The 12,066-nt window shown below is 36.1% G+C and overlaps 1 protein-coding gene across 8 annotated transcripts in view; it reads left to right on the forward strand.

Annotated features, from left to right (window-relative positions):
• The window catches only part of strbp (spermatid perinuclear RNA binding protein), an 81,598-nt gene that overhangs the window by 24,232 nt on the left and 45,300 nt on the right, over positions 1–12,066 (forward strand). The window lies entirely within an intron of this gene.

Raw genomic sequence — 12,066 nt, forward strand, 5'->3', positions numbered from 1 at the left:
GGGACAGCTCGAGCTCAGTCAAAGTGAAATTGCTGTTCACAGGTTGTGAACAGCAAGCTGTGAACCAGTCAAAGCCCAGGTCTGGACTTTGACTGGGTAAAGCGTAAGTGCTTTTCTCCATTGTAGTGCAGGTTTGGAACGTATTTTGCTCTAACCTGGGGGAGTTGAACTGCAGTCCTCAAGGGCAGGTGTCCTGCAACGTTTAGATGGAGCCAACACAACCGAATCACAAAATGTAATCGTCTCCTCATGCACTCAAGTTGTTAGAAGTTCTGCTTTTGGCCTAATTATGTAATTAAAGTGGGTTGACAGAAAAGCACATCTAAAAGTTGAGGATGCCCTGAGGGGCTGGAGTTTGACTCCTGTAACTTTGACTACCCTCCTGGTCCCTGTCAAGCAGAATACTGCCACCACTACATGCTGCATGTAGATCAAAAACTTTAATTTCAGTCTTACTTGGCCAGATTGCTGTCTTCTTACTGTTTGCTGTGCCTTGTAAATTACTTTTGAGAAAACTTCTTATGGCTTTCTTTTAATTTTCTTGCCACTCCTCCTCCATACAGGCTGAATGGCTGCCCTGTCAGCATTTTTCCACTTGAGCTGTACATATTTGCAGCTCCATGCAGCTTTTATTGCCTACAGTTGACCACACAACAGCACTGCATTTTTTAATCAGGTGACTCCTTGCACTGGATTGTATTTAATGGTATCAAATTAAGGGGGTAAAGAAGGGACAGAGTAAAAATACACTCCACACTTCACATTTTCACTTATCAAGCTATTTTTAACAGTCCACCGTCGAGTCATACGCTACCTGGTGTTGGCCTATCACCCACAATTCAAATTAAATGCATGAAACTCAGTGGTTGTGTGAAAATGTTTGGGCTCTTAAAGCTCTATTAGCAGAATCAGTTACTTTTGTCAGTCTGAATGGATGGATTTTGCTCATGTTTGTAATATACTGGCAAACACTGGTCTTTATAATCCTGTTAAACAGTCTAACACTGTTTTGTTTCCCTGCTGAGGTTGCACTGCAGCATGCTGTTTTCACGCAGTGGTGAGGCAAAATACGACACTGACACCTTATCCTGTAGCGATCCAGGTCAATTACACACTTTGGCGTAGCTCTGAGGTGGCCTTTCAGGACTACATAATCAACTGTGGTTTATATTTACAGTATTTAACATCAGATGCCGCATGTTTCTTCCTTCCTGCTTTACTGTGGTCATTGGTTTTACATCTCACAGACCAAAACAAACCCTTCCTCGCTCATATGTGGCCTTATCACTTTTATAGGTCTTTTGCTAAATGTACTTTATTAATTTGCACAGATTTTTGATCACAGTTGGCCGGGGCTTGTGGTTCTCGCAGTTAAAGAGTTCACTCACTGCTTTGGTAAACTGCCTGCTTATGTATGTAAAGTAGTTTTTATGCAGCTCACCCCAGTGGCCTTCTCCGCTATCAGTGTTTGGTGTCTGCTTGTGTGTGTGCGGCGGTTTTAGTGCATCACTGGTGAGCCTAACAATATGCTCGACTGCTCTTCTCCACAGAGCTCTTCACTCAGCCGTGGCTGCTTTTGCTTCATGTGGGAGGAGATTTTTGGATGTTTTGATTGTGTTAATTTGCTCAGTTACGTTTGTTTTGGTGTCATTCACAGGTTCAGCAATAAATCTGGGAAAAATGTATCAGGCTTAAATACTAGAGAGCTGCTGGAATTTGATCCATCATATGTCATAATTTATCATTTGATATAGCTGGGGTGATAGAAGTAATACAGGGTCTGGGGCATTGGGTGTATTGCTCGATTTCTTTTGCTTGATTACCTCCATTTGTTTCCTGTCACTACCTAAAAACACCTAAACGGCTGTTATAGGCCAAAAAGGAACAATGATATATTTATTTTGGGCTGAACCTCTATGAATATTGTAATATGAGTTGTTGTTCTTACAAATATTCTGATGTGGATTATTATTATTTTAGCACATGTATGAAACATGGCACTTAAATATAGAAAACACCTCAAATTTGGTTGCCAAACTACCATTACTTATAAATAGCACTATCTCATCCTTATCCTCTGCAATATGGCCACCTATTATTCTTTTTTTGAAATTTCATTGCCATGTTATTGGCACCCTCTTATATAACAAAAGCATTATATATGTACTTCCATCTGTCATTCCTGTGGACTTTAATTTGGCCACCTCTTCATCCCAGTAAAGCTTTGTGTTGCTTTAAACTGGTTTGAAAAAGCCAAACAATATTTTCTGGTTATTTCACATATCTTACATTTTGGTCTCATTGTTGGGGTGATGGTTTCACTTTTTAAATTACAGAAACTGATTTGCAAAAATACCATTTCACGCCCAAACACTCTCTGTGGAGATGAATTGTTCCTGCATCACCCATTCTCCCGTTTTTTTCATTCCTCTGACTTTCCTCAAATTTCTATCATCTGTTGCCTCTACCTCACACATGCTTCCAGTTTTCTCTGCTTCTTGGATCTTGCTTGGTGCTCTTTCACCTAGTGTTTGTTTATCTTCCTGTCTTCATCTTCCTTCTTTTCTTCCTATGTGTCATTCCTTTACTCTTTCTTGCCCCTTCAGCCGCAGTGTCCTTGAGGAAGCAGTGACTTTGCTGGTGAGCGCAGCCGAGCACATCACTCTCTCTTCTTTCTTAAACGCCTTGCTCTGTGACACTCACTCAACATGCTGAATATACCCGTACTTATGCGTTTTTGTCATTAAAGCCGTGGCAGTTCTGTCAAGCAGCACCAGCCCTTACAAGTATTTTCCTTTGTTCTCAATGAATAATTCATCCTGTGCCATTTTGCATGCAATAACGAAAATATTGACAAAGCTGCAGCAGAGAAAAACTCAGATCGGTGTCTCCAATATTTAGTACAGGTTCTGCCCACATACTGTTTCGACAAGCAGATACCTGAAAGGAAGATAAAGTGACTTAAAGTGAATCTTCACAGATTTGTGGCCTCAGATCTCCTCTACGTATGATGAAACCTGATCAGTATGAGTTTATTCACCCAAATAATTAAGACACATATTGAGTTTAATACACAAGTTCAATTACTCTTGTCCAAGGCTTGTCATTTGGTGTCAGTGAGGCTTGTCACTAAATTGCCTTCTGGTGATTGACTGTAGTTGGGCCACCAGCATGGAAATGTGATCCTGGTGTGTCCCACTCTTCATTAGCGGTGCCCTCCACTAATCTTGGATCTAGAAAGCCCATTGTGACAGTTTTCCGTGGCTTTTGAAATATAGATGGAGTCTGATTGTCTGGTTGTAAGATGAGCCATGATAGTCTCTTGACGCTGTTTGTTCCCTGTTGGCCTCTGTTTCCATTAGAGTGTGTGTTTGGTTTATCCTACCACCTTATGTGTTTTCAGCTGGGGATCGGGTATCTTCTCTGCAGTGCTATAAATGGCAGATGCACTTTTGTAGTCGCATCCTAAATGCTGCTGTTTTTTTTTCTTATGCATGTACATTGAGCCCTCTCTTAGTCAAAGTTTTTAATTAGCTGTGTTAGCCATATAAGTTTTTTTACACACTTTTATTACATTATCTCATTGTCTCCATCTCATCTCTTTATCTCTGTTTTTTCCTCTCTCTCTCTTTCTCTCTTGCTTCCTTATGTTTGTCCCACATTCAGCTGAAAAAGGATCCAGTAACCATGGTGACCATTCCCAAAGGAAAAAGTTGAGGACAAATCTTTTTCACACTCACTTTCCATCCTTTCTGTCAGGCATTGTTACAATCTGGTGCTTCCCTCCATGCTCAAATTAGAAAGCAGAAAATATGAAGTTTTTAACTTGCATGTTGTTGTTTTTTTGTTTGTCTTTACATTGCTGATATTTGCACATGTGTGAGAAGTGCTGTCTAGGAATGGGCCACTTGAAAGTTGACATGGTATGATAACGTTTAGTGATGTCACCGTTTTTAACTCTGACATAGTGTAATTGCTTTCATAGTGTTATTATTTTACTGCTGCAACACATAAAATGTAATCCATAGCATTTATTTGTTGCTATTTTGATTTTATTGGCTTCCATAAATATAGAATGAAACACTGAACTGGTGACGCTGCTGTCAGCTGCTTAACGGACGTGTCACTTGTAGTTCAAATGAAGTTTTAAAGCAGTGTTACGTTTCATGACCCTCCAAATGAGTGAAACAATCAGCCTTTAAAATATTAATATGCATTTTACTCTTCCAACACTTTAAATGAGACTCACGTTTTCAAGCTCAACAAAATGTCTTTTTTGTTCAAGTGACAAATGTTGGTTGGATTTTTGGCTTTTTGTGTTAAATTTGTAAAAATTTATGAACAAAATTTTCCAGGAAAGAAGAGTATTTGCTGTTTGAAGACACTGTATACACTAGTTTATGTTTTTGCCACAATGTGGGAAATGAAGCTTCATAAATGCAGAAAGATATTCGGCATAAGCAACTAATTTAGAAACGTTATTTGTTCAGTGCTGTGACATTTGCATGTTCACACTAATGTGAAAAGTGTCACATTTGTGTGACACTTTCCACATTGTCTCTTTGCGATGCATAATGTGTCCAAGGTGTGATGGTCATATCAGAAACTCTTCATGAACATCCTGGCTTAGCAGAAAATTACATATTTGCTACAATATACATCATGTGAAAAGGTAATCCTGGAAAATGATTTGATTAAAGTCGGCTATATTGAAATGTTCTTAAAAAACAGAAATTAAAATTCCAGCTGCTTCTTTAGAGAACCTTATGCATTTATTATATCTTTTACTAGAATAATTGTTCACTGGATAGCAGTTCATGCTTGTGTTCATTTCTCAGAGCATACATTTCTGAAAGAAAACTCCGGATTTAATATTTGCATGTCGACAAGATGCAAGCTGTAAAAAAAAAATGTAAAAAATCGGAAGTATTTATTCTGAACTTCATGGTTATTTCAAATTGTTACATCTCTGTAACTGATGTACCTACGACCACCAAGAATGGAGGAACCCAGTCATACAACATTTTCCAATCGATTTGAATAGAAGGTTTGCAGAGTGATTGCACTGTTACAGTGATAAATGATGAAGTCCAGGTGATGTGCTCTGGGTGGTCATTGATTTTTCCCCAGAGGTATGATAACTATTTCTCTCCAACAGAGACCTGTTTATTTCTAAGCAATTCGATATTATTTAACTGCTGTTGCTATAAAACACATTTTTATTGTTTCCAGTCTTGATTTACTTTAACTTTTAAATGCATAATCAAACAAATGCGTATTAGATTGCTAGTTTATTCTTGTTGATAGTCTTTACTTTCCAACAAAAAAAAAAAAAACTTTAAAAGCTTGGAACTATGAGAAATTAACTATTAGATTTATTTAAGAGACCTTAAAGCAAAATTTGGGCTTTAATGGATTAAGGAAAATTAAAGTCGTATGTGTATATAACTTTGAGAATTTATCATTTAGCAATTTTAATTGGTGTTCATTTTCCCATGGCTCATTAAAATTTGTTTTAATGTTAATTTCAAAATTGTTGTTTTGAATCTTGCAGTTTGTTTCTTCCTTAAACTGCTTCAGCTTCTGCTGTGGAGTATTTTGTCCCTTCGTCAAATTTATTCTGTTTCCTCTTTGTGTTTCATACATGTTCCTATTATTTTTTGCCCTTATGCTTCAGCATTCTTAACAAATACATATCCATATCTGTCGGGTTTTTCTACATACTGAAAAGTGGAAAATGTTTCCATCTCATGTTTTCAGTTCATGCTGACAATATTCCCATCTTTGTTTTTAAACTCCCTTGCACCTCCTCTATCCACATTAAATTCCATCGTTTTTTCTCCTCCCCCCTTTTCCTTCCTTTTTCTCTCATGTCCTTCGTCTTCTCCACTAAGCCAGAGAGAGACAGGAAGGAAGTATGTAATGACACTGCCATAATCGAGCACATTGCTCAAACTGACCTGAAATGAATGGAGGCTCAGATCAGCTAACGTTAAACCATACCAGGTTAAATTGCAGGATGTTATGGAACACCATGTGGAGCAGCTTCAAGAACACAATCAGCCTGAGTTTTCTGTACAAACATTTATATTTTATCTTTTTATAGAGGAAAGAACAGATGGTTCTTTATGCTTTTACTTGTATAGATATATTATGTTTGCAACGCAGGGTTTTAACTTAAACAGGTGCAAAAAAAACTTGGTTTGTTTTCACAATATGCATATTTCTTCAAACTGATAGCTGCCAGGATTTATTTTCTGATCTTAGAGATTCAGTGCCTCTCCAGAGATTTTTTTTTTATTTTCTGTTGGTTTTTCACCGGTGAAAAGAGACTCAGGACTTGTCAGCAGTTTCACAGAAATTTCAAAAAAGCCATACCTGAACCGGGCATTTTAAAACATGATTCAAACTTTATTAAAAATGTCTCTGATTTTTAGTTTGCTGAGGTATTTTCCATTAAAATGCAGCTCAGCCTGTCCAGCAAACTAAATTCCACATTTTAAGCGTACCACGTAGAAATGTGATAGTTAGCAAAACTCCACTCATTTAACTACAGGCAATCCAAGAAGTTTGATGTTCTTCAGTGTTTTTAACTCCAATTCTTTCTTCTGCACTTATACTGCTAAGTAGAAGTGCAGAAATAACCCTGAGTGCCATAATATGTTTAGGACGCTGCAGAGGTGTCCCGATAATTTAGCAACAAAAAATAATATCTTAAATTGAAGTGGTTCAATATCAGAAGTAGGGACAGGTGGGAACAGCGAGACATGATTTTCAAGTACAAATATAAAACCGACCAGAAGCTGCAAAACAACCACAGCATCCATTGCAGGTTCCAGGAATGATCGCCAAGAAGACAGACTGATGAAAGGTCTGCTCCAACCAGTTGGCCACACCATACGTGCACATGAAGCATAATCCATGATATTTTATTAATATTAGCAGAAAGAGTCAGGCAATGAGAAAAATAGAAAATATTAAAATGCAGAACCTGATTCTACGCTACATATTTTACTCAAGAAAAGAAATCGCTCAGAAACTCTGGTCTTTCTCTCAGCCACTGTTGTTTACAGTTATTCTGGCAGTCTACATGCATCTTTATGACTCATCTATGATCACATATTCACTATTTTAAATTGGCTTCCTTGAAACTGTTTTTGAAATCCTGTTTTGGAATTAATTTTTCTGTAATGTTGTCTTTTTATAACAGCTGTCTACTTTTGGTAGTATTCTTGAAGTACTTTGGATATGTAAAATAAGCATCAGTAAAGAATATGCCCTGTGCAAAAATATTTGAATATCTTGATTTCATAATATTATCTAAAGCATCCGTCAGTTTACTCATCTGTCTGTTTATCCATCCTACATACAGTGTGTGGGTTTTTCAGGGTCATTGTTCATTTAAAACTGGATTATTGTAGAAATATTTTCCATTTGCGTTTTTTATTTGCTAAAAAGGAAAGAACAGACTGGATATTTGAGTCTGAAAAGGGAGATTTTGACTTGAAGTATGGATACAGACATTATTTTTGTCCACACAGAAATGATAGTAGATCTATAGTTTTTGGACTGTATTTTTTAAAAATATTGTCGATCTTTAAATTCCACAACCTGCTATGTCACTGGTTTTCTTAATTAAATAAGGGAGGCTGGGGCAGGATCATACTTACCACCAAGTTGTGAAACAGCTTTGTGCATGCGTGCTCACTGACATGCTTTTGTGTATTGGAGCCCATTAGGGAATTAGACCACATCTGGACAACCCTAGCTCTCACAACATGTACCCAACAAATAACATACAGCTAACATGTCATTATTGAGATCAACCTTTGACCTAAATTTGGCTTGAATAATCCTGTTTCATCTTTTTCTGATATATTTTGGTTATTGATCTTACATAATCTTTGAAGCTCGTTTCCAGCTTAGCTTGTTGATTTGCCACTCATTTTCAAATTAATAGACAGTACTTTTTCCAGTACCATTAACTGATTGCAAATTTCACTGTACAAGCAGAAATTCAGTACAGCCTGAGTAGACATGCATATACAAGCGCACCAACCTGAAATGGGTTGGGGTGTGACAGCTTTTTTGTGTTTGCAAACAAGAGTTGAGCAGGGCAGAGCCTTTCAAGGAGGATTAGGCTGCTAAGTGTCATCGGAGGAGACAAGCAGGCCAAAGACCACTAAGATGTCACTTACACTGCAGCAGCCACTGTTGGCGTGTCTCTGCATGAATGCAGCACGGTCTTTACAACTGGTGGAAAATGGAAGTGTGAGGGAATGTATGCTTGCTGAAGAACAAAGGAGACGGTCTTCACAGTGAACAAACACACACACAATGTATGCACTATAGGTTGTAGAGCTACTGCGCAGTCCTGACAGGACCATCTGTTCCTGCTGAAATCAGCACAGCAGGATCCTACCAGCGCACACACAGTTGTAGCATGCTTCAGCTTTGGCATAGTGATAGTCTATTTATTCCCCACACTGACGCAGGACAGTACTCACACTGCTGAAATGAGTAATATGATGTGGATGGAGGACTAAATACTGCCAGATAGATAGACAGACAGATAGATAGATAGATAGATAGATAGATAGATAGATAGATAGATAGATAGATAGATAGATAGATAGATAGATAGATAGATAGATAGATAGATAGATAGATAGATAGATAGATAGATAGATAGATAGATAGATAGATAGATAGATAGATAGATAGATAGATAGATAGAGATAGATAGATAGATAGATAGATAGATAGATAGATAGATAGATAGATAGATAGATAGATAGATATAGATAGATAGATAGATAGATAGATAGATAGATAGATAGATAGATAGATAGATAGATAGATAGATAGATAGATAGATAGATAGATAGATAGATAGATAGATAGATAGATAGATAGATAGATAGATAGATAGATAGATAGATAGATAGATAGATAGATAGATAGATAGATAGATAGATAGATAGATAGATAGATAGATAGATAGATAGATAGATAGATAGATAGATAGATAGATAGATAGATAGATAGATAGATAGATAGATAGATAGATAGATAGATAGATAGATAGATAGATAGATAGATAGATAGATAGATAGATAGATAGATAGATAGATAGATAGATAGATGATAGATAGATAGATAGATAGATAGATAGATAGATAGATAGATAGATAGATAGATAGATAGATAGATATATAGATAGATAGATAGATAGATAGATAGATAGATAGATAGATAGATAGATAGATAGATAGATAGATAGATAGATAGATAGATAGATAGATAGATAGATAGATAGATAGATAGATAGATAGATAGATAGATAGATAGATAGATAGATAGATAGATAGATAGATAGATAGATAGATAGATAGATAGATAGATAGATAGATAGATAGATAGATAGATAGATAGATAGATAGATAGATAGATAGATAGATAGATAGATAGATAGATAGATAGATAGATAGATAGATAATAGATAGATAGATAGATAGATAGATAGATAGATAGATAGATAGATAGATAGATAGATAGATAGATAGATAGATAGATAGATAGATAGATAGATAGAGATAGATAGATAGATAGATAGATAGATAGATAGATAGATAGATAGATAGATAGATAGATAGATAGATAGATAGATAGATAGATAGATAGATAGATATATAGATAGATAGATAGATAGATAGATAGATAGATAGATAGATAGATAGATAGATAGATAGATATATAGATAGATAGATAGATAGATAGATAGATAGATAGATAGATAGATAGATAGATAGATAGATAGATAGATAGATAGATAGATAGATAGATAGATAGATAGATAGATAGATAGATAGATAGATAGATAGATAGATAGATAGATAGATAGATAGATAGATAGATAGATAGATAGATAGATTGATTGATTCAAAGTGCTCCGTCTATTTAAATAATTGATCATGGGGTGTTACACTGCCCTGTAAGTGTTATCTATTTTCCGTCCCAGAAGCAACTTCAGCGTTTTCCCTGCCTTCTCATCAATACTCTGTTCTCTGACCTCTCCTGGTACTGCACCTGGATCTGGTCAATATACAGTTTCAGTAAAATCAAGCTTAAAAAACAAAGAAACATACAGTTCTTGTCAAATGCTTACATGCATGAAAGGAATATTAATTTTAGGCTTTTAACGATTTGTTTTCAGTATGAACACAAATAACTGCAGTGATATAACAAACAAATTTGAGTGTGCAGTTTGGAATCAGACATTTTCGCATTTATCGGACATATGTTCATACATTCCCACTGATATTTGGGTTGATGCTCATGAATGAGCAGTTTGAGACTATTAGAAGTTTATTGCATCAAGTCGTTCACTTTGTAGCAATCTCTCATGCTGTGCTTGCATGTGGTAACAAAGGAGAGCAAAACTTGTTTTATAACAAGAAGAAACCTGCAGCAGAACCTAGCTCTGTGTGAGCAACCAGAAGCACCAGTCGAGGAATACTTTCTATGTCGATTATATACAAAAAGTAGAGTTCAAGGCACCAGTATCTCAGAATCTTAGATGATTCATATGGATGAGAAACACAGCTCGACTGATAAGTCTGAGCCAGCAGTAAAATGTATTTGGAAAAAATTGTTTGTCCTTTACTAAACCAGTTCGACCATTTTACTCCTGATAAAACACCCAGTTTCCTTCAAGTTTCATCCCTCAAGCTAAAATGAACAAAACAAAGTGAATTCAATAGAATTAGTCACTTGTGTTTGAATATAGATATTTTTTGTTTACATATTGGATTAAAGCCTTGCCACATCTTTCAGCGTAAAATACCAAGAAATAAGCAAACTTGGTTATTTTTATATTTGAAAGTAAATGTTGAGTGGACAAATAAGTGAGGATGGAAGGAAAGTGCCAACATCACATGAACATATCACTCCGCTCCAATCAAATGTGTAAGCAGATCATTGAAATCCATTCTACAACAGTACAAATGTTGTTCACATCATCAAGCAATTTTTACTAAAGCTGTTGGAATGAAACTCAGCTAAGTTTTCTATTCCAGCGGTGCTTTGAGAAACATTACTGGAAATTGTTGTGTTGGATTTTATTACTCTAATTCCTGGCAGTGATTGAATGCTGCAGTTGGCAGTTGGCCTGCGTAGTAATTGCGTTTAATATTTGGTTGTAGGGAGACGGTAATGGTGAGAGATGCTACAAATTGGTGTAAATTCTATTTAATGAATGCACACTTCCTCTGTTTTCCAGTGAAATTAAGCTTAGAAATGACAGGAAATGTCTTTGCTGTGAGTCCAGGACATACCAGTGATATCCCATATGTCCTTTGTCCTGATATCATTCCAGGCCATGCTGAGCCTGCTGCATAGTCCTGCATTAATGAGACATAATGCAGATAATGTCCACAGCATGTTGCTCCCTAAATATCATGTCTGTTATGCACAGCACATGTGACAAAAGTACAAGCGCAAACACCCGTGAGGTTTTTGCTGTTCTTGTGTTTAAATTCAATTTATAAAGGTCAAGTCTGTGTAAAGGTTCAGCTACATTTCTATGATGTTGTTTCACACCAAGTTTTTTCTTCTGGTCTTTTCTTATCAGCAAAGGAAGGAAGTGTAATAATATACTTTATTTCGGGATAATGGGCGTTTTTATCAGACAAGAAATCGTGTTTGCTGTAGAAAGGAAAAAAGTCATTATAAGAAGGGAATCTCCCTTTAGCCTAAGGCTTAACTTACTTGTTGTGGTACTAATCAGTTTGGAAATTTGGATGCTGAACATTTGGTTGAATAAAACAAATAGCTGTGCATTCAAAAGTAAAACTTTTAATTTTAATTAGTTTAGCTTAGTCAAAACGTGACATTGTCTTTACTTCTTCACTCCTGACACATCACTAGAAAAACTCTACCATTTACCTTCATGATTATGAGTATTGACAGGTTTCTCCTGGTATAGAATTATGAATAAATTCTAGAAGTAAGGCACTTAAAAAGCAATTTATTTTTGATTTGATCGATGGATGGGAAACAGGATTA

The sequence above is a fragment of the Poeciliopsis prolifica genome, unplaced genomic scaffold (genome assembly GCF_027474105.1).
Source record: "Poeciliopsis prolifica strain line A6 unplaced genomic scaffold, Auburn_PproV2 SCAFFOLD015, whole genome shotgun sequence".
Lineage (NCBI taxonomy): Eukaryota > Metazoa > Chordata > Actinopteri > Cyprinodontiformes > Poeciliidae > Poeciliopsis > Poeciliopsis prolifica.